The sequence below is a fragment of the Octodon degus genome, unplaced genomic scaffold (assembly GCF_000260255.1).
Source record: "Octodon degus isolate 3935 unplaced genomic scaffold, OctDeg1.0 scaffold00179, whole genome shotgun sequence".
NCBI lineage: Eukaryota > Metazoa > Chordata > Mammalia > Rodentia > Octodontidae > Octodon > Octodon degus.
The window spans coordinates 2,883,659-2,908,176 of NW_004524755.1; positions in this window are offsets into that span (position 1 = coordinate 2,883,659).

The window sequence follows — 24,518 nt, forward strand, 5'->3', positions numbered from 1 at the left end:
CCGGGCTGGCACGTCATACCAGGAATAGAACCCAGTCCCAATGTCTGCCTACGTAGGTGCTTTAATCTGCTGAGCTGTGTAGCTGGCCCAATGAGCTGTCTGGCTGGCCCTCAGTGGAATTAATTTTTTAAAAGTACCAGGTCCTGCTGAAAAACAATGACCTATTCATAAATAGGTGGCAGAGTGCACGAAGACGAACTGAACCATGCAGACATTCTTAGACGGGAAAGTGGCCATTCATCAAAGCAGTCCTGAGCAAGCCAGCATCTGTCAGGTGGGGCGTTGACTGCCCCTGCAGAGTTCTGTGGAGCTACAGGAGAGGTGGAGCTTGCTGCCCAGCTGTGACAGCACAAGAATGGAAAGCAGTAGTCGACCCTTGCGTCCCATGGACCCGAGGGTATCACCATTTACTGAGAAAGGCATGCAGGAGTTTAACAATTTTGCATCCCATAATATATTCTAGAGCAAGGTTACTAGTGGGGATTTGGTGCACTACTGCTTATTATTCATATGAATGGAGTGTTTTGCTCTCAACAACTTAGGTGCCCGAACATGTTGGCGTAAAGCTTGGGTGTTTCAGGGATCACATTCAGCTACTTAGCTCGTTCAGAATGTCACCGATACATTTGGAGGGAATATGGAAACTGCCTGCTCAGGGCTCTGAAGGAGCTTATCCCAGAGCTCTTCTCCTTTCGGAGGCAATTCTGGAAGCGTCCCCACAGCGTCCGCCGCTGCGCCATCACGGCTGCCGGGGTGCGCTGAGCAGACTCGAAGCTCTTACCTTCCATAGTCGTGTTGACTGTGAGCCGTAGCAGCCTGGTGCCAGGTCTGTGACTAAGGTCTCTGAGGACATAATGTGATTTTTTAATTTATTACTAAATAAAAATTTATTTTGTTGCCTCCAAAGTGGCAAGAACAAGGAAATGAAGTAATCAATGCCAAGGGCAGTATTCTTAGAGGGATTAGTGGCACTGTGTCCGGTACCACAGTAGAATTCTTTTAAAGTTTTAAAGGTTCACTGTACTTTTTATGGAACTCATGAATACAAAATTACAATTTTTTTTTTCTCCAAGGGGAGCATGCCCATAGATTGAAAAGCAAAGAAAAGGGGTTCACTTGTACTAGATGTCCTTGGGCCAGTTAGTTTGTTTTGTTATTTGTAAAATGATATATGAGGTTAGTTGACCTCGTATTCTAGATTAAAATTGTGTTGCAGGTGTTAGAAACTCAGTTCAAAATAGAGTTAGCTGAAAGAGGGATTTATTAGTTTCTATAGTGAGAAAAGATGATAGAGAAGAACTCATAGAACCAAAAAACAGTTTGCATGAACCAAGCCTTTAGGAATTCAAGCCAAGAGTTAAGTTAGTGCCTATAGTTTTCATTGGACGTGGGTTTTTAATTTTTTTCTTTATCTCTGATCCACTCCCTCTCCCTGGAGACAAACTGTTTCCAAATAGTGAGGCAGATGAAGACCTGCTGCTTTCCTGATGTTTCTGTATTCCGATCCCAGAAGCTGGGCTACTTCTCTAGCTCTAAACTGAGAAATTCTGGAACAGCCTAAAAACCCTGGGTGGTACGGACAACTGGTAGCCCACCGGTGTGAGTGGGCGAGATGGTTAGATTCTGCTAGCCTATAGAACCACCATGTGCTCAGCAACTGTGCAGGGGAGTCTGGAAAAGGGTCCTGCGCAGAGGAACAAATATTAGGGAAAGAGACCACGTAAAATTGTCCCCAAAAGCCAACAATGACAGCCATGGTCTCCTACTGGGTCTTTGTCACAGCATTATCTCAGATATAATATCAGTTATTCAGCCTTCCGGAGCCAAAACACATTTATAGAAAACCAAATGCATCCTTCACTGCTGTGATGGGAAAATGGCTCGTCTTATTTTTTTCTTGAATTTGTAGACTTCTCCATTACCGTGTTCAGTTGCAGCTGTTGCGGTGCAGCTGTTTATATTAATTGCAATTTGATCAGGACAGGCCTTGGTGAGCCTGGGCTAAAGCTGAGGAAAACATAAAAGCTAAGGAGAGATATGAAGGAGAGCTCAGTGTTGTGGCAAGGGCGTTATCTTGAAAATGATTGGATAATCCATAGCCAGGATCACTCCGTCCATTCGATCTCTGGGCAATATGACAAGCCCGGATGCAGGAACTCAACATTTTGATATAGTTCCACCCTCAGTAATTCATTTGCTTTCTCTAAATTCCCACTGAAGTTTTCTGGGCAAAAAATGCTTCTGCTCTGAACTAAAATGTATGCTTATCCTAAGGCCTGAGAACATTTGTTATCCTGGGAGTTCTTCAATTTATCTAAAATAACCAGATGCCTTCAATTTTTGTCTAATGCTTTAAAACACTAGGTTATAAAGTCAGATTTTAAGGCTAAAATGAAAATATTCTAGGTGTGTTTTAACATTAATTTTGAATTATTTCACAAGTTTAAACACCAAATTAGAGATACTAGATTTATTCAATATTTTTGTACATTGATGTAGAACTGATAGTGTGTGCTGATACAAGAAATTCATAGGTTATTTTAAAAGTTCTGGGCCAGTGAGATAGCTCAGTGGACTCAGTGCCTGCTTTGGCAAATGCAGAGACCACGGTTTGATCCCCGGCACTACGTGCCTTGCTAGCCCAGTCTCCATGCGCGCTGAGCCAGCCAGCAAGACCCAGCATGGTGCCACACACCTGTAATCCCAGCACTGGGGAGGCTGAAACAGGAGGAGCACTACATGCCCAAGCTTCATAGTGAGACCCTGTAACAAATACATTAAAAAAAGAAAAAGAAAAAAAGGTCTGACTTTCTTATGATGTAATTAGATGCCCAAGAACTACTAGAAAATTAGCAAGGCACAGGTAAACCTGTTTTCTCTGTGCATTAAAGATGTCACTGAATCTCAAGGTCACCAAAGGGCCTGCTCTTTGTGCAAATCTCCCCTACCAGTTTTAACTTCTTTAGATACCTTATAGAGGCAGTATCTTGGCAGTTAAAGCATGCCCAAGAATCCTTGGGCACATTTTTTAAAATACAGACAGACAGAATCAGAATCTTTAAAGTAGAGCTCAAAAAACCTACACATGGGGCTGCGGAGATGGCTCAGTAGAATAAGCACTTGCCTGGCAAGCACAAGGGCCTGAGTTCAATCCCTGGTTCTGAAAAAAAAAAAAAAACAAAACCCTACACATTAAACAAATATTCCAGGTAGTCTACCACTAGCACAGAAAAATACATTCTAAGCAATTTAGTGAGCTTGCTGCACATACTTTGATGTGAAAAAACTTCAGAAGTAGAAATAGTTATATAAAATATTTTGCCATGGCGTTTGTGTCTTTAACAGTTTCACTCTCCAGCAGCAGCTCTCCACCTTTGGCACATTTGACCCACCAAGGAAACGTAATTCCCTATGCCAACGCCACATCCCAGACCAATTACTGCAGAACTCTGCTGTAGGAGCCAGACTTCAGTGGCCTTCAAAGCTCCTCAGATGATTCCAAAGGAAGGCAAGGTAGGAACCATTTCTCTAAATAGATTTATAGGCATGGAAAAGACCTCGGGGGATTTTCCCTCAGTAATAGTTAAATATTTGAAGCGAAGAACTTTAAGAAGCAAAGTCTAAAACTTACTTCTACCTACAAGTACATTTTTTATAGAATAATTTGGGGTCTCAAAGGCAAAGCCCCCACCTGTGTAACTAACAATCACTAATGAAAGCACACAAGAGACAGTGCCATCCAATCAGCAGTTTGTATAGGCAGAGGGCATGGAGGGGACGGCGGTGTGGTCTCTCATCCTAGTGAGACCTGGAACCCCCCAGACCTCCCAGAGCCTGGGAAGTCAAAGGAAGACTGCCTCGCTCGGTGTTCCCTGTTCTCGGGCCATACAGCCACATCCGGTTTTCAAGGACTGCTAACCTGTGCGCATCATTTATCCTCCTGCAGTCATTCACACACGCCAGGCGCCACACGAGGGGCTGGGCTTGGGGAAGGACCTTTCCCTGGGCGTTGTGGAATGTGAGCTAACGAGGCCCATCGGTGGACGCAGCCTTGGACAGCCGGGCAGCTCTCCACATCCACCCACTGGGCATCCACCAGGCAACCCAAAATCCAAGGAATTTTTTTTTTGTTTAATCCCATTGAAACTTACGTGGTACCTAGGGAGCAGGTGCCGAAGTTCAAGTTAGAGGTCCCCTGCCTGTGGAACGCTGCACAAGATGTCTCAGGGAGACATTGCAAAGCTACCGTAGGTGCCCAAAGCTGTAACAGTCTCACTCAGGATAAAGATACAGGCGATGACAAAAGGTAAGATGTATTATGTATGCGTGCTAATTTTCCCCAGGCAATGTAAACATTAGGCACTATAAACATATACTAATAAAGTACCAAAAGAAGAAGGTAATGCTATCAAAGTTTAACCCTGGAAGATGAGAAAGCAGCACAACTTTATTTGCAATAAACGTGAGGGAGATAGTTTTCAAAACAGCTTTCCAAGAGGGAAAGAAGTCATTTGTGAAGGCTCAGTACCTAACTCTGCAGATGGGACAGCTAACAAATAAATCAATTAAAGAATGCAGAGTGTGAGCAAAGACATAAACGTGAATTAAAACCATACAGACTTCAAGCTAGTGTATGAAGTAAGTATCTTAACCACCGGCACTAAAATTTTAAATTGAATTCTCTGATGAAACAGAAAGCTGGTATAATTGCCTGAGTAAAGGGTGGTTTGAGAATTACAGCTGGTGGGGAAAGAAATAAATGTTGTCTCTGTTTTGAATAGACATAAAAGCGTGACGGATGATGCCGAGGGCTTGCCAAGACACCAACAGCAGTCCAGGTGACAAAGAACTACAGCATAAAGCACAGTCTCAAGGGCAGGGCTTGCGTCACGTGGGAGCGGGGTCTTCTTGTCCGCCACTCATTCTGATGGAGTCCTACCCAGGGCTGCTGTTGCGGGTCCCTGGGAGGGTGGCACCGATTCGAGGTCAGCTGAGCTCTTTCCTGGAGGTGCTTGTCACTGATTTGAGGATTTATTGTTTCCTGAATGTTTAAAGGATTTTGTAAGAAGTGTGTTGTAGCAAGCGGTGGGTCTTCTCTTGTTCCCAATACTTTGTGCATGTGGTTAGGGGAGAGGGCAGCAGAGGCTCTCCTTCCCCGCAGCAGGGCGCCGTGCCGTCCCTCCCAGAGGCCGAGCCCTGCCCTGGGCCACAGTCTGCAGCGTGGGCAAGGCTGGGAGCTTTGGAGATCGACTCCCCAAATTCCAGCTCTGCTGCTGAGCCCCTGTGCCACGGAGCAAGTTTCCAACTTGCCTGGGCCTTGATCTCTTCTGTAAAAGGACAAACAGTTCTCACATGGGGTTTGCTTTTACATGGCTCTGGGGAAAGCGTAATATTTACAAATGCCCCACACTACCAGTGCCTTGACCATCATGACTGTCCAATTAGTAGTCTTTCAGCATCCTTGAATCAAAACTCATTTCAGTTTATAAATTCCCACAGATTCAAAGATAATCTTTTCATTTGGTAGGATGCTTCAAGCAGCTAAAAAAAAAAAAAAAAAATCAAAGACTAGTGTTTGTTTTTCTGGTTCTGGGGATTGAATGCAGGGCCTCCATCGTGAGCTACCTCCCCAGCCCTTTTTTATGCTTCATGGGGAGACATAGTCTCACTAAGTCGCCTCCTTGCTCAGGCTGGGCTGGACCTCATGGCTGTCCTGCCTCAGCCTCCCAGAGTGCTAGCATGCGGGCCTTGTCTAGGACACCCATTCGCACCCAACGGGCAGAAACTGGAGACTGACAGCACGAGCAGCTGGGGTCCACAAGGCACAGGGGCGACCCGAGTCAGGGCTCTACAAGCAGACAAGCACCAGGCCCTTGTGTGAGGCCGGGAAGGCAGGGTTACTGGCTGCTGGCAGCTGGGGGGAAGGGCTATTTGCAGGGAGAGAGATAAACACAGATGAGTTTAAAGATCTTTATCTTTATCCTTGTAAGGAAAGTGTTCTCTGATACCAATAGATCTCCTCCCTCCTCCCAGTTGCCTCTTGGTCTTGGACTCAGCAACACTTGTTAGATAGGTGCTGATGCGCCTCCCCACCCCCACCCTGGGATCCAGCCCAGGACTTCACGTGGAGCTACAGGGTCTTACTGAGTTGCTTAGTTGTTCAGTTTGGCTTTGAACTCATGATCTCCTGCCTCAGCCTCCTGGAGTACTGAGATTACAGGGCTGTACCACAACACCTCATTAAGACATAGTACGTTTGAAGTCAAAATAATTGATATATTAATGAATACTTCAGCATCATAAAATGAAAAGGTAAACCAAAACTTTGGAGTAAGCTTCTATACCACAACATCATGAGAAGTGCCAACTCGTATCTTAAGATCTTACCATGAGAAACAGGGTACAGTCACACCTGACATACTGTCCTGGATGCCAGCTGGTGGTCAACGTGTAACACCCGGCTGAACTGAACCAGCTTGGTGCTGGGTGTGGAGGCCTGCCTGAGGGTTGTAGCTGGCAGCATAAGAGGCAGAACTGGAGAAGAGAAGCTGTTAGTTCTCTCGAGCTGTGGGTTCTCCCGAGGACCTTGTCATGCTGGCCTTCCTGGTGAACTGGGCTGCTCTCACTGTTGAAGGAGCCAGGACCTCGCTGTCGCTGAGGATGGCTGCAGTTCACTTTTTGAGAGCTCTGGTCCTGACCTTCAGCATCGCTTTCTTGTTCTGGACGGGAAGAGGGTGCCCTGCTCAGCCTCCTGGAGAAGCTGGTCACACTGGCTTCCCTAGTGGGGACTCAGCTGCCTTCATCTTCAGAGGCTCTCGGGACCTCACTGTTGCTATTTGGGGGCACACTTCACCTTCAGGATCGCTTCCAGCTCCAGGGCAGACCCCTCAGCCTGCTGGCACAGGTCCTCCATTGTGCTAGCACAGACTTTCTAGCTTTCACCACTGATGTTTGGGCCTTCCCAGCAGATCTATGAAGCAGGCCAACATGAGACTTTATCATGGGCTGCAGGCCTCCAGTTGGACTCAGGCAGGGCATTGCTATAAGCTCTAGGTCTTCAGCTGGACTCGTACACGACATTGCTATGGGATCCAGGCCCTCAGCTGGAATCTTTGGGTCTTTAGTGTGTGGACAAATTTCCTGCACTCCCTTAGGGTGAATGTTATAATCTTATAATTAAGTGTCCAGTATTGTATTGTTTCCTCTGGGAAACTACAGCACATGCATTGTCCCCAAAGCATGAAAACAGTCACATCTTATTTTATTATTCCAGTTTTATGGGAATTGCAAGCACATCCTAGGGGAAAAAAAGTAAGGACTGAAAGCAAGAGATAAACTTTTCCTTGGAGAACTCATAGAAAATCAACAAAAATATCATATTGTGCATGCAGGCTTGGGTCTACATATAGTATCTACTGAAGTAGGAAATGGAAGCAGAGAGAGGGCAAGTCACCTGCCCAAGCCATACAGAGAGAAAGTAGCTCAAATGGATCCACATCATCCTCATGCTGGCTCTGGGATGCCCTTCCTTAAAAGTACACTGACTATAGGAGTGAAAACCATATTACAAAATACACAGATGTGTGCCGCATTAAAATCTCGATGCTTCTGGAAAATGTAGACCGTTCAGGTCTTGAGCTGCTCCTAGCAATCCGCTGAACCCTTGCTCCTGTGCCCCCCAAAAGGAGATGCGGTATTTGTTTAGAGTTAGCATTGGTGCATGACAAGTAGTGCTCCGCGAGCGCTCTGCCCCCTCCATCAACACCACCGTCTTCCTTTCTAGCACTGCTGATGGCCAACATTGCTGGAGACCGCTGGCTTCCCAGAAGAGCACGCAGAGATGCGTGGTGCTGGCCTCCTCCCCAGCTCTGGTCCCAGAGGGGAACTTTGAGCAGTCTGTCCCATCTTCCCCTCAGCAGGGCCAGGAAGGACTTTCTGATGAGGTCACAGGAAAGAACATGAAGGCACTGTCTGAAAGGGAGCTAACAAGAGCTTTCTTCCTGGTTGTCTTAGGAATCACTTGAGCTTCTTGCTCTCTTTTGTTTTCCCTGTCTCTAGTTAGATACTTGCCCGGAAGCCACCAGGAGGCAAACTCAGGCTGTTTCAGCCTGTGGGGACCCCACGCACTTGGCCAATCAGGACAACACGTGGCTGCCTGGGGCGCTCCCTGCGGGCTCCTCAGGGCACTGCACTCAGGAAGCTGGGCTCCACGTGGGCTCAGCAGATCGCAAGGCTCTCAGGGGCTGGAGGGCGGAAGGCCTCGCTGAGCGCTGAGGGAGGACGAGCCTTCTGTGGAGGCAGGGTCGCGGCCCACAGCTGTGGGGCTGCAGATCTGATCAGCGCTGAGGTCTCAGGCCGCGTGTCCTTCAGGATGGGTGAGGCATGGTCAACAGGACCAAGAAGGGACCATTTCCTGGACTAGGACAAATCCTGGCACACCATAGGCACCCAATAAATAGTTATCGAGTGAATAAGTGACCTTCAAGGAAACGAGGCAGTGTTTAAGAAAACAACATGCTGAGTGACTTCTGCACCATGTGGCTTATAGCCATTGCTTCCCCTCAGCCTGAGGTAGGCGTGATTAAGATCCTCATTTTACGTGTGAAGAAAATAGGATTAAGTCACTTGCCTTTCAGACCTGTAACTAGTCAACCACAGAAGACAGACTCAAGTCCAGGTCACTGTCATCACAAATGCTGTTTCTATTACTGTTGTTGGATGAGCACCTTTTCTTTCCAGATATTTTCCAGAATGTTCTGGAAAGAAAGTGTTGACTCCGTCTCCAGAAGCGAACCCAACTGCAGAAAGCTGGTAGGTGATGCTGGGTGCTGAGTTTCCTGGGAGGCCACAGTCCCGGCCATCCCTCCGGCTGGCCCATGGGGATGTGTGCAGCGGCTGCTTTCCCCGGCGTCGTATCTGCTTCAGCTCCAGCTGATGAACAAGTGTCCTCCACAACTTTTACCAAAGAGCCAAAACTCCGCATCTTAAAGCATGGCGCATTACAAGAACCCAGATGAGAGGAAATTACAAGCTGTCAATCCTGTCTCCTTGACAGTTTCCAGGGAAAGAGGGGCCACTTCGTGCTCACTGCTATCAGGAGGGGAGTGGCAGGGGTACTTTGCACAGCACTCAAACAGCTCCACCGGGCTCTTTCCGCCCTTCTGGAATGGGAAGAGACCAATGCCTTTTGAATTCCACTCAGAGACTGTGAGGCGACTGCAAGGGCCATTGTTGTCCTCACAATGGAAGATGATTTTCATAGACAAGTTGATTGCTTTCGAAGCGGCAGAAAAATAAAGCCGATTTCAACAGCTCCCCGAGAGTCTGTGAGAGCCGCCACTTCAGGAGGGACAAAGGGAGGGAAACAAAGTCGAGACAGCTTCCAAGCCAGCTCGTTTCCTCCATGTGGGGGAAGCATGGGCCGCGCAATATTTTCACAAGAGATCAGAGAGCGTCCTGCCCAGGGGTGTGACCTGAAGTTCCTACAGACTTGGAAAACAGAGCCAGAAAATTGTGGAGCAAAGCCTCCTCCAGCCTCGGCAGACTCAGCGAGGCTCTTACACAGACACCGTCCTGCACAGCCTACAATACACTTGCCTGCTTGTTCACCCAATATCAGAAGGTGCATCAAACCGCTGTGACAAGCTGCATATTGTGGCACACACCTGTGTGCCTCAGCACTCAGGAGGCTGAGGCAGGAGAATTTCCATGAGTTCAAGACTAGCCTGGGATATATAACGTTTAAGGCCAGCCTGAGCTGTGTATAGCAAGACCCTGTCTCAAAAAAAAAAAAAAAAAAATGCAAAAAATACCTGTGACAATATTGATATCCAACAGAAAGCAGCGTTGCTTGATACTCCCAGTTTTTCTTCGTAATTAACTGAAACGCACTGGGTGCCTTCGCTTGGTGTCACATCAGGTGATCAATTGCCCCCGGCTTTCCCAGGTACCATCAGCTTCCTTTTATAGACAACATAATTTACACACAGAGAGATCTCACAACATGGGAATGAGTTGCAGTGCTTTAAACTGTAGGTAACAGTGCCTACCAGTGGTATACTGTAAAGTCGCTGCACGCTTTCTCCTGTAACAAGAGTCCCGAACTCTAGATCCCAAGCATGGCTCGGCTGCGGGCTGTCAGCCCCCAGGACCCTGGCTTCCTCCTTCCTTCTGCACTCCCTCCAGGCCACATTGGCTGTTAGCCTACTCGCTTCTGGTCTCATGGCTGCATGATGGCTGCATGGCTCCAGACATCACTTATTCATTCACTGAGATCATGGCCAAAATATAGAAGAGAGGGGGCTTCTCTTGCCACAGCATCCCTTTTCATCAGGAAGGAAAATGTTACCTAGGGGCCCCCAGTGGACTTCTCCTTTAACCTAATTTGGCAGAAATTCATTGTATGTCTACTGTTTTAATCACTTTATCATTACTGGAAATAAATACCCAATACCCACCTCTTGCAGAAGGAGAAATTAATTTTGACTTATTAAATATAAACCATAACAACAATCTAATGCCATAAGTGGTATTGGACGAATGGGCACTTCAGCTTGACCAAAAAGAAGAAAGGGAGAAGGAGAAGAGAGAACAGCAGGTGGGTCAGACCCACAGGGTCTGCACCTCTCATGGAGGTGAGAGTTGGGCAAAGATGCATGCATGTTCTGGCTTTGCCTTGAGAAGAAGGTAAGGATGTCTCTCCTTGCCAGGCCCAAGTCTGGAGAGGACCAGTGATACCCCAGGGATGGAAGGGCCAGAGAGACTGCAGGAGATGGGAAAGTGGGGTGCTGTCTCCAGAGTCTGGGTTCTGACTCCTTTTCCTGGGGGGCCTAAAATTTGAGGGTCCTAGGGAACCAGGAACAGAAAGGCATCCAGGCTTTGCCTGGGCTGACCCCAAACTTTCTGAGGCCCGAAGATGGTGAAGATCTGGATCCACCAGGGCTCACTATGGAACAGACTTAGTATGCGCAGATAATGAGATGAAGGATTTGTGAAGTCTGTGTGCAGCGGCCACTTGCAGAAGCAGAGTGGAAGAAGTAAAACAGGCCGGAGCACCTTAGGGAGGCGTGCAGGCGTGAAGCTCGCTGCGGAGCCCAGTGTGAGTCCACGTGAAAAGGCTTTGAGGCCTGCACTGGACGGCCAGAGTCTGTGCTGGAACCCTGAAGGGACTGCCAGGAGTGTCCACAGCAGTGGGTAGGACCAAGCTTCTGTGATGAGGACAAAGGGAAGATGCCGCCTTCTTTCCTGTGTTATTCTGTCCGAGCTACAAGCCTATTGGTTGCTGCCACATGCATCAGGGTAGGGCTCCCTGATGCCTGTCCACGAATCACAGGCCTCCCCAGGGCTTTTCTCACCTGCTAGGTGGTTCCTGCTCAAGTAAAGATGAGAACTCACAATTAATGAGCGCAAGATCTGAGAAGGGTCTTGTACCTGACTTGAGCAGCCATGCTGGTGAACGAAGGCATTTGCCAAGGTGTTGGTGCCCTTCAGTTCTGTTCAAGAACTTTATTTATTTATTTGTTTATTTATTTGTACTGGAAATCGAACTCAGGACCTTGCACTTGCCAGGTAGGCGTTGTGCTGCTGAGCTATCTCACCGGCCCTGCCCTTCAGTTCTGAAATTACTGCAAGGTACAAAATTCTTCCACTCTGCTGTGTTCCGACTGATCCAGATGTGTTATCATTCCACTTCCTTGTGCAACATGCACAGATTTTATCACTTTCCATGTAGAAAGTTATCCTCCATAATTATAAAGGAGTATTGGGAGTGTCCTCACTGTCTTTCCTCACAAGTGCTGTTTCTATTACTATTGTTGGATAAGCACCTCTTCTTTCCAGATATTTTCCAGAATGTTCTGGAAAGAAAGTGTTTACAACATATCAGCTTGTGTTATCATGTAAATGTATAAACAATGTGCATTGAAAGTTATTTTCACTTGCACAGTAATCAAGCCACAAGAGCATCAAGAAATAAAACATTGCAAATAGACTTTTTATATATTTAAACAGACTCTGTCTCTCTGTCTCTGTCTCTGTCTCTGTCTCTGTCTCTGTCTCTCTCTCTCTCTCTCTCTCTCTCTCTCTCTCTCTGCTGAATACCTAGTTTTAAAATGAAAAGAGCAAAATCTGACCCTTACCCTAAGAGTTACCTTGGGAAGAAGCACCAAGACAGACACTATTCCTTCCATTACCTGAACCTTGACTTCAGACACATTATGTCACTCCAGGAGCCTTCGGTTTGACTTGAGAATAAAGACAAGAATGTCACTCTGCACCACTGGTGGAGGATGTGGAGAAAAAGCAGATGAGGCACCTAACACAATGTTTGACCAGACCTACACATGCTTAAAACACTCTACACCTATTGAGACAATGAGGAAAGATTTAGTTTTGTCAACAAGGTTGGCTTTCTTTGCTCTCAGGAGTCAATCCTAACCCATCAAGGATTCTTTAAAAACTTTAAATGGTATATGTTAAAAAGTTGATATCAAACTGGGGGCCTTATGTCAGTGCATATCTTTGGTCCTCCCAAGGTCTATGAGGTTTTTGTGGGCAATCAGTTTATCATGTCTGTGAGGAGCAATTGATTCATTATGTCTGTCTAATAAAGCAGACTCAGCTTTTGTTAATGACCTCCAGTCACCATCACTCATTACAACAGGGAATTTACCTTTGACATTGATCTCCGACCAAAGCAAGGCTTTGCTCTATTTCCTTCCATCCCTCCAGAAGAGCAGTGTTGACTTGACTGGCCAAATGACAGGACAGTTTTCCCAGAGTTTGAAATTCTTTCTATTTCCATTTCTTCTAGTACCAGTTAGGCTGCTACCTTTTAATTCGTTGGAGTAGTAAGTTTTGTGGCTTTCATTAGGATCCAAGGAAGACAGGCAAAGTAAATCAACTTACACTGAGTCTAGACCGAGGTTCTCAGAGTATGGTCCATGTCCCTGTGTCATTAGCCTTAACAGGGAGCTTATTAGGAACAGCAAATGTCAAGCTGTGCCCCAGAGCACACAGAACCAGAAGCTGAATTTTAACAAGATCCACAGGGAATTTGTACAGACATTAAATTTGGAAAGGCCCATCAGAGGTCTGTAAACTCTCTTCATTTAGATAAAATGCTTTTCTACCTTGTCCTACCTATCTGGATCACTACTCCAAGATTTGGTATAAATTTCTGCTTGGTTTCTTAAAAAATATTCCTTTACATAGCATTGTCATTGTTTCTTGCTCCAAGACTTTCCTCTGGGTTGGCTTTGCGAGAGCTTCCTCTGTGATTAGCTGATGCCGGTGGCCAAGCTCAGGGGTCCCATTCTCATCATCTTTTCCCAACTTCCCATTTAGAAATGTCCTGCTGATAGCAACAAATTGGGCATGGTGGGAGTATTTATATCCTTGAACTAGGAGACCAGTATACCCAGAATACTTTCCCTAGAGAACTGGTATCCAGCAGACCTGGTCTAAACCAAAAAAACTGGCTCCCCGGCTTCCTCCCATCGCACAGGTATCTCAGTCTGATTGTCTCTTCCAACACACTCTGGTTCTTCTTACATCTGATGAAGTTCACTTCTTTTCATTCTACATTGGTAGGAGTGGAGAATAATCGGCTATGGTCTAACATCCTGTCCTGATGTATTGTAGTGATGTTACAGTAAGAATCCTCTGAAGTGTCCATTTGTTTCTTTTTTTTTTTTTTTGCGGAACCAGGGATTGAACTCAGGCCCTTGGGCTTGCCAGGGAAGCTGTTATTCCACTGAGCCATCACCCCGGCCCCTATGAGGTGTCCATTTGTGGTGCACTTTTATAACTTCATGCTCAGAAATTTTATTTTGAAGATTTGTAGTGAGTCGTGGGATCTTGTATTTTGAAGATACACTCCAAGGAAAGGCAGGGCAGATGGTCTTCAGAAAACCTTGGAAATTGCTCGGGTCTAGGTACAGCATTCAGGAAGCGGCTCTCGGGCTTTACTACCCCTTCATTCTCTTCCAGGGCTCACCCACCATGGTGCCCTGTCTCCTGGGGAATAAAAATCTCTATGCGTCAAATGCCAGTTCTGAACTCGGCAGTGCATCTCCCAGTCACAAGGCAGCTGCCCGCTCTGAGAGCAGAGTCTGATGGCAAGGACTCCTGTGTCCAAGCCCTGTGGTTCTCCACCAGAGAGACAGAGACCCTGCTGGCAGGCAGCGGATTCCCAGCCTCTCAAGGATACATCTCTAGCTGAAGCCAGCACTGCATCCGAAAAGCCCGCGGCTCGGGTCCCCTAAGTACATCATTATTATTGTAATGGATTTGGCAAATTATATGTTCCCTAATAATAACCCATGAATGGAGTACACAAATAGAAATACAGGGACAAGTCTCTTGCAATGGGGCCTTTTGGAGGAGTTGGTGACTGAGTTAGCTCAGCTGTTATTAGCTGATTGAATTAGATTTAGTCTACTGGCCCTCACTGAATAAAAATCAGAAAAATTTCCATGAAAATGTACCTTCTGAGCTTCCAGGGGAAAAAGAGAGAGAGAAGTTCTGAAATCGCTGCTTGTGCTCTGTGCTCCTCTAGACTGGAGCTATGAAACGGTCACTGTTTTAAAGAGGTCCGCACCCTCCAGCATGTACTAGCTCCCGTCACTCTACTTTGCTTCCCTAACTGGCCTCGTCTGTGCTGACTCCGAGTCTGCAGCCTCTGACAAGCCTTATTTCCTGGTTCTCATGCCCTTTCCTTCCGAGCACACGATAAGGACCTGGAAATTCTCCTTGCTCGCCGTTACTAACAGGCCAAAGCCCATCTCCTGTTTCACCATTGTTTACAATCAGTAACTATCTAAAGTTGAAGATGGGGCTGGTGAGATGGCTCAGTGGTCTAAAGCACCTACTTAGAACAAGCTTAGCAAAGCACAGGGATCGCGGTTCAATCCCCCAGCACCACATGCCAGCCAGCCCCGCCCCCTGGTGGGCTGAGCTGGCCACACACACACACACACACACACACATAAATAAATAAAATTTAAAAATAAATAAATAGATAAATAAATAAAGTTGAAGATGGATGAAGTCTGTAGCAGAACTCTGCAAATATCCGCGTGGCCATGAATGACCTAGGATTCCGTGAAGACCCAGATGTTGACTAGAAGGGCTAGGGTGGCCTTATCCTGTGTCACTAACAGCCCTCTAGGTGACACTCATGTTGCCAGCTGCGTAATCCATCCTGCAAGTGGTGAAAGTATAAATTTTTGTTCCCACAATTCTGCCTCAAGTTCTAGGAGTCAAAGTTTGCCCCTAAGATGAGTATTTATTAGCAAAGGGATAAAATAGTCACACAATTTTGCTATAGACTGGATGAAATCCAAACATTTGCCCTTTTACCTGGGACCATGCATTTGCACAAGCCAAGAATGACAATGTTCTTCAGAGCTACTGTTAATTTTAAGAGAATGAATCAGGCAATCAGAACCAGTTGCTAGATTTAAAAAAGTTTCTGAATCAAGCTTCAGGTGGCATAGTCACTGCTTCAGGTGACTGCTGGGTTCCCTGGATCATGCTTTAAGCAAGTGCAGAAGTGATTCTGTAAGATTTATGGTATTTGTGGCTAATCTGCATATTACGTGTTACGGATTGTGTCTGGGTGTCCCCGCAAAGCCTCATGGGGACACACGTGGGGCTTTTTCAGAGATGGCTGAGTCTAGAGTGTGTGATGCTGGGATTGAGGGTGGGTGGTTACTAACCCAGTCCACTGATTGCCTTGGCACCACCCTGACCCTAAGAGCCTGGAACTGATACAAAGAACAGAAAGAGACTTGTCTCCCTTGCTTGCTTGCTTTCGCCGTCTTCTGCCTTCTGTGAACTTTTCCTCCCCTGTGACACCTCTCTGTCAAGCACCCTGCCTTGGAGCCAGCCACTGGTGGCCTGAAACATCTTTCAAGTGTGAGCCAAATAAACCTTTTCTCTCTTTAACTTTGGGTGCTGGGTATTTTGTCTCAGCAATAGGAGAGAAGTAGCTAAGACGTTATGAATGCTAACAGTTGCATCTGTAGAAACCTATTTATGAAAACAGCTGAAATCCAGTATCGACTAAAGATAAAGACAGCTGGCTGCTTGGAGTAGTCACTTCTGCAGCTCAGCCTTCTGATGGAATGCTGCAAGCCTTCTTCTGCAGCCCGAAAGCGAGTGAGGGCAGCTAGCAGTGCACATTTTTATCATAGCGTCTCTGGAGATGTATTTTAAATTGAACTATAGACCACATAAGAGATTCTTAGTAGGAAATAGGTGATTCAAATTGGATTCTTCCCGTGATGTGAGGCAGGAGGCTCAGTTCTGCTGCTGAGAGCTATCACTATGAAGGAGGCAGGAAGAAAGCGCCCCTTCTGGGAGGCAAGAAAAAGTGAAATTGTCCACCATCACTTTCTAAGTTCTAGGTCCCCATCCCCAAGCCCCAATGTCCTTGCACGTTCCTTTTACAAGTTGATTTCAGTCGGAAGCTTTTTCCATCCTGTCTTCAGCACAAGATGCTCTCCTGTCACCTCAGGACAGCCCAACAGGAAGTGTGAGGCAGAAGCAAGCGAGAGAGTGCACAACCAGCCAGCGTGGCTCCCGGCCTGAGCTCTATGTCGTCTGTTCAGACCTGACTGCCCTGTAATGCCAACACATAAGCCTCCTAAGGAGAGGAGCATCCAGGGGGGAGGAGGCAGGGAGCAAGGGTGGTAAGGCTGACATACACCGATTCCTGCCTTCCCTGGCCCCTTGTTCCTCTGTCCTTGAGTGGCTTCCAGTGGACACTGTTTAACAATACTGACTTGATCCAAAGTCACTCTTCTATCCCCAGTTACACATTAGGAAGCCGAGTCCTTGTGGAGATGAGCAATTTGTCCACATTCTTGTAGTTCAAAGGACAGAAATGAAACTGATTCTCTTGCGGATCCGATCACAGGCCATGGACTCCAGGAACTGCGGTGGAGGTCCCCACCCTATCCTGAGCACAGGGGGACAACCTGAGCCTGACTTCCCATGTGACAGTCCGCCCCTCACCCCCGCACCACCCCAGCCGTAGCTCCAGTCCTAAGGTCTAGCATCCATTTGGATGGAAACTCCATGGAGTATCCCTAATGTTACCTGAAAAGCAAAACTTAAGATTCCACTCCTCTGGGTGCCTCCTAGCACATGGTAACTGTATGTCCAGAGAAACACATGGCCATGTGTTCTGGGGAAGATGAGATGGCTGCTCCCCAAGAGAGCATGCTTTCCTGCCTTTCCTAGGGTTCACTGTGGTGTTTAAAAATTTGATCCTAATACGGTTTATCTGCTGATGTTATGTCACCCTGCCTGTCCTGCTTCCCTAGAGGCTGTCCTCTTCCCCTTGGTCTCCTCTTCTACCCCACTTTTCCATCTTCCTAAGCTTTCAGTGACCTGTCTGGACCTCACTCAAATGAGAGCAGGCCTTCCCAGAGCACACACCTGCATTCGTGCTACCAGCCGGAGCTGAGGTTGCACTGGGGTGAACTCCCCCACCCGAGCACAGCAAAGGATTGTGGGAAATGACTTTATGTTCTTTGTCCTGCGCGGATGCCACCCTGAGGACTTCCTGTGAGGGTTCTTCTTCTCCTACTCTTCCCGTCTTTGCCCTCTTCTCCCACAAGACGCTCCCTCTCTTGGCCCATCTGACCACTGACTGAGGAGCGGGGAGGTCCGTCCAGCCTCTGTAGAGCTCAGCCTCCCACCGTGCTGGCCCTGATCTGCCAGCGCCTCGTCCCCCACCACACCATGTTGTTTACTGGAAGCAAGAGGGTCAAGAGCCTGCTCCTGGAATATAGTGCTGTCAGCATCACAGTGGGACAGTGACAAGTAATGGTCGGAATAATAAGGAAGAAGACAAGCAAGGAAAAAAAATCTTAGGAGAAAGGAGAATAGAGGTAAGAAAGGGAGGAAAGAGAAAACGCGAGAAAACCATGAGCCAGTGTCACTAATAACACAAATAACCCTGTTCTGTTTTGTGTATGTATATGTTATAGTTTGTGTCAGGATCCATGGAAGGGGGTATTGGGACCCCAAACTCTCTCTCTCTGTCTCTCTCTCTCTCTCTCTCTCTCTCTCTCTCTCTCTCTCTCTCCCCATAAATAAGCAGTTTCACTCCACCCCACACTCCCAACCTGACATTATGTCCCACCACAGAAATAGCAGGACTAAATGAAACCTCTGAACCCAATTAAATCCTTCCTCCTTGAAGCTGATTTTCTCAGGTGTTTGGTCACAGTCTCAGAAAGCTAACACAGTACGCATTTACACCAACTCTCCCCAAGTGCCTTGCTATTTTCTCTTATTTTATGAGTGAGGAATGATAAGCACATCCAAGGCTACCAAGCAAATAAGAGAGTAGGATTCAGTGCTAAGACCACAGAATCAGGTTCTGTTTCCAGAGGCTGCTGCCCAAACTCAGTGCCCCTTGATCATGTTAAGAACAAGGACAATAGAGGGCTGGCCAAATAGCCTAGCGGATTAAAGCCCCTGCAAGCAGATACAGGGACCTGGAGTTCAATGCCCAGGCCTGCCTCTGCCGGCCCCTCCCCCCGGGGCATGCTGAGAGGGCAAGTGAGACTGGGCGTGGTGGCACCCGCCCATAATCCCAGCTCTTGGGAGGCTGTAAACAGGCAGATGACTACAAGCCTGATCTAGTAGGGACACCCTGAACACCCTGAAGACCCTTCCTTAAAATACAAAAAAAAAAAAAAAAAAAAAAAAAAAGAAGAGAGACAATAGAAGTGGCTGTTACTAGAGAGACACATAGTCATGGCCCAGCGATTCCCAAGGCCAAATGTATTACAATCCTTTCCTGGTTCCTCCACATCAAAATCAGCATAGAAAGAATTCTGGAAGTGAAGGGTGATGTTGTTTTATATCAACAATCTGGGCAGAGCGTACCTGTTACCGCAGGTAGCGTACTGAGAAAGGAAACTCTGAACTCCCCCTGTGTCAGGCTTCCCAAAATAATTACATGGGCTTGATCATTCTCTAGACTTTCATCATTTGAGAAGGAAAGCTAATTTATTTTCTTTCTAAAATCACTACATAGGGCTGGTGAGATAGCTCAGTGGTCTAAGCACCTGCTTGACAAGCGCAAGTCTGAGTTTGATTCGCAGTAGTACATGCCATGCTGGCTCTGTGCTGAGCTGGCCCCCGAAACCAGGCATAGTGGTGAATGTCTGTAATCCCCACCCTGGGGAGGCTGAGACAGGAGGATCACAAGTCTGAGCTGTGTAGCAAGACCCTGTGCCAAATAAATAAATAAATAAAATCAGTACATGAACTCCGAGGTTGTTTCTTCTCTAATCATGCGCTGCCACCGAGGTATTTCAGGCACCTAACACCGACATACAGATTATCCACCGAGAGGACCTCTGCTGGAATCCTAGGGTGGGTTTTTCAGGTCAACTCCCGAGCTTCTGCCTCCTTTTTCTAGCACAATTAAATTCACTGTTCATTTCTTCTCACTGATTTCCTCAGCCTTCCTCAGGTGGACCTGTTTAGCTTGAATTTTCCATGTCACGATTCCACCTTTGTGACCCCCTTCACTGAAGACAGGGACTCAGGGGCAGTTGTCCCCTGTACTCTACAGCAGGTTCTGTCCTGAGGAGTCTGCATGCCTTTAAGCTGAAGAAATATAAACACACCTTCCTCTTTGTTCTCAATTTCTCAGCACTGAGGACTTCTTTTGGAAGCATTTAGGGATCATTATACTGATTTCTTCCATCTTGGAGGAAACAAGACTATTAAAACATAAATGGAGAGCTGGGGAGATTACTCAGCAGCATAAGTGCCTGCCTGGCAAGTGCAAGGTCCAGGGTTCAATTCCCAGTACTGCACAACAAACAAACCATAAATGGAAAGTGAGACTTCTCCTCTCAGAACCAAGTTACATGTCCCTGCTGTCAAAGCCCACCAAGCTCTGCTTCCTCTCTTTGTCTGGCTTTGTCGTCTTCATTGTCCTTTTGCGATCTCTGTCCTGACTACTGTGTCCATTAGCCCATCCTTCCCTTTGGCCAGATTAAATGTACCCAAGCCTTTCCTATGTGTCACTTCCTCTGCCTGCAGTGAATGCCCTCTTCCCACAACTTCGAGCTCACTGCCACCTTCTCTGAGCATCCCAGTCCACTGGCAGGCCCATCTCTCCATCGAGTTTACACAGCTAACCACACATTTTCTGTTTATTTGCTCATATACTGTGATCTAGGCCCTAAGGTCCATGAGCTGTCACTACATTAAAAAAAAAGTTACCATTATATGATGCAAACATATGCTAATGACAAATTAAAAAGAAAACTTTTAAAGGCACAAAAACAACAATGTTACCATCATATCTTCAATCACCACCTAGGACTTTGCTTCACAAACATATGTTGAATGAATAAGCACTGAGCCATGGGGGCAGCAGGGGGCAGTGCACCAGCTCTAAGTCAGCCAAACTCTTCAGTCATACATGAGAAGTTTCTGGGTCAAACTCTCTTCCCAGGATGCAAATTGCTTCATTGCTCACTGGTGTTCCTATCACCTCTCCAGGCTCCGACTTGTGCAGCAACTGCTTTCATTAGTTCTGTCTCGTCCTTCTAGTCTTTCCTGGAGGGTTAACCTCCACCACAGAGGACACTTGCCAAGCACACGCTGGCTTCCCCATGCCTAAGGAGTGCCTAGGGCACCCTACTAAAAAAGAAAGGGTCAACTTCTTACTCTCTACTTCCCAGTACTCCAGCCCAGCCTCACTCTTACTTCACTTGTCCCCTGGTTTGTGTTCCTCAGAAATGAGTATGGAGGGCTGGGAAAATAGCTCAGTGGTCTAAGTTCCTGCCTGGCAACCACAAGGACCCGGGTTCAATCCCTGGTACTGCATGCTAGATGGCCCCAGAGCCCTGGGCGTGCAGTGCTGGCCACAACACTGGGAGTGGTGGTGTACATGCCTGTAGTCCCAGTGCTGGGAAGACTGAGACAGGAGGATCACTATGAGTCTGAGCTGTGTAGCTGGACCTGGCACCAAACGAACAAATAAATAATAATAATAATAATAATAATAATAATAATAATAACAAAATGGTTATGGGTGCCCCTTGGCATATAATATTTACTGGGAAGTTTTTTGAAATCATACAGTAGCATAATTATTAGAGGCTTTATTAGGAATTTCCACTAGTGGCATGACCTTCAGAATGGCAAACCTGAGAGGAGGCCTTGCTCTAGAGCCTCAAAGCCTTCATTAGTAAGCAAGTGCATGACTTTCCTTTTCCTACATCCAAGGGTTCTGTAGCTAACCTCTGCTGGGCTGTGTCCCTTCTGGATCTGTGTGCAGGGCTCTGTGCACACTGCCCCGTCTCCAGGAGAAATCCTCATTCACACCCATGACGCTGTATTTCAGCAGATAACACAGAGCATTCTATTCACCGAGCTGCCTCCCTTGGTCAGCTGTGAAGTCATTTCTTACATTTTTTTCTGCACCTTCAAATACTACCGTGATCACTAGCACAACTGAACCACAGCTTGGAACAAATGGACTTGGTAGACATATACAGAGTGTTCCACCCAACCATAGCGGATCATTTTCTAAAATAGATCACATACTAGTACATAGGTCATGCTTAAGTATATGTAAGAAACAGAAATTATCCCATGCATATTATCTGACCACAGTGCAATGAAACTGGGAATAAATGACAAAAGAAACCAGAAAAAACCACTAAATGCATGGAAATTAAACAACACCCTACTCAGCAATCAATGGGCTACAGATGAAATTAAACAAGAAATTCAACAACATCTACAATTCAATGAAAATTCATCTACAACTTATCAGAATTTATGGGATGCGATGAAAGCAGTTCTCAGAGGGAAATTCATAGCTGTGAACTCACATATTAGGAAAACAGAACAGGAACAAATAAATTCCCTAATACTGCACCTCCGACATCTAGAAAAGGAAGAGCAAACTAAACCCAGAGCCCAAAGACAGGAAGAAATCATAAAGATTAGAGCAGAAATTAATTCAATTGAGATGAAGAAAACAGTTCAAAGAATTAACGAATCAAAAAGCTGGTTCTTTGAAAGATTAAATAAAATTTATGAGCCCCTGGCCAACCTCATAAAAAAGAGGAAAGAAAAAATTCAAATACAAGCAATAAAGAATGAAAAGCGTATAACTACTACAGACCCAGTGGAAATTCAGACGATTATCAATAGCTACTTTGAGAAACTTTATGCTCACAGAATTGAAGCCACATATGAAATGGACAGATTCCTAGAAAGGTACAAATTACCAAAACTGAATAAAGAAGATATAACAACTCTCAATAATCCAATAACAGCCATTGAAATATGGAATGTCATAAAGACCCTGCCGACAAAGAAAAGTCCAGGGCCAGATGGATTCACAACTGAATGCTATAAGAAATTTACAGAAGACATAGTCCCTATACTCCTCAAACTCTTCCATGAAATTGAAAAGGAAGCAATCCTCCCAAAATCATTCCTAGAGGCAAGTATTATACTGATACCAAAACCAGGGAAAGATGCAACTAAGAAAGAGAACTACATCTTCAATAAAATCCTAGCAAGTAGAATACAGCAAATCATCAAGAAGATCATACACCATCACCAGGTTGGATTCATCCCAGGGATGCAAATGGTTCAATATTTGAAAATCTATCAATGTAATAAACTATATCAATAGAGCGAAAACTAAAAACCACATGATCATCTCCATTGATGCAGAAAAGGCTTTTGACAAAGTCCAACACTCATTCATGTTCAAAGTCCTACTGAAAATTGGAATAGATGGCCTCTACTTCAATGTGGTAAAAGCCATTTATGAAAACCCAACAGCTAACATAATCCTAAATGGGGAAAAACTGAAATCTTTTACTCTCAGATCTGGTACAAGACAAAGATGTCTTCTATCACCACTCCTATTCAATATAGTTATGGAATCATTAGCTACAGCCATTAGACAAGAGAAAGAAATAAAAGGAATAAGAATAGGTAAAGAAAAAGTTATTATTTGCAGATGACATGATACTTTACTTGAAGACCCAAAAAACTCCACCAACAAACTACTAGAATTGATAGACAAATTCAGTAGCATAGCAGGATACAAAGTCAATACCCAAAAGTCAATAGCATTCCTCTTCACAGATAACAAACACACTGAGTGGGAAATTAGGGAAACAATATCTTTCACAATAGCCCCATGAAAAATGAAATACCTGGGAATTCATCTAACTAAAGGCATCAAAGATCTTTTCACGGAAAATTACAGTATTCTGAAAAAGAGGCAAGTATTATACGGGATTTTAGAAAATGGAAAGATTTTCCCTGCTCCTGGAGAGAAAGAACCAAAATCGTGAAGATGGATATACTCCCAAAATTGTATGGATTTAATGCAATCCCTATGAGACTACCACCAACATACCACCCAGACCTAGAGAAATTGGTCCTAAAAATTTATTTGGAACCAGAAAAGACCTAGATAGCAAAGGCAATCCTGGCCAATAAAGACAAGCAGGAGGCATTACAATTCCTGACTTGAAATTATACTACAAAGCTACTGTAATAAAATCAGCATGGTATTGGCAACAAAATAAACCTAAGGATCAATAGAATAGACTAACAGATGCAGCGGCCTCTAGGAACACACAGCGCCACCTGATCTTTGACAAAGTGGCCAAACACACTTACTGGAATAAAGATAGTCTCTTTAACAAATGGTGCTGGAAAATTTGGCTCTCAACATTCTGAAGATTAAAACTTGAACCAGGTCTATCACCATGCACTAAACTAAAGTCAAAATGGATTAAAAAACTGAACATTAAAACAGAGACACTAAATCTCCTAGAAGAGAAAGTAGGAGGATCTCTTGAAGACATAGGGGTAGACAAAAAGTTCATGAACAGAAATCAACTTGCATGGGAAATACTTGTAAGAATTAACAACTGGGACCACCTCTTATTGAGAAGTTTTTGCATGTCAAAAGAAATTATCAACAAAGTGAAAAGACAACCCACAAACTTCAAAAAAATCTTAACTAATAAGCACTCAGACAAAGGTCTGCTCTCTAGAATTTATAAAGAACTAAAGAACATTAGGGCTCCTAAATTTAAAGACCTAATCCAGAAATGGGCATCTGAGATGAACACACACTTCTCAGAGGACGAAATTAAAGAAGCAAATATATATATGAAAAAATGCTCCTCATCACTAACCATATGTGAAATGCAAATTAAAACAACACTGAGATACCATCTCACCCCAGAAAGATTGGTTATCATAAAGAAATCAAACAACAACAAATGTTGGAGAGGCTGTGGGGAAAGGAGAACCCTTCTGTTGGAGGGAGTGTAGACTGGTGCAACCGTTATGGAAATCAGTGTGGAGACTTCTTAGAAAACTAGGACTGGAAATCCCATTTAAACCAACTATTCCTCTACTGGGAATTTTCCCAGAGGAACTGAAAGCATCATATCATAGTGATATATGCATACCTATGTTTATAGCAG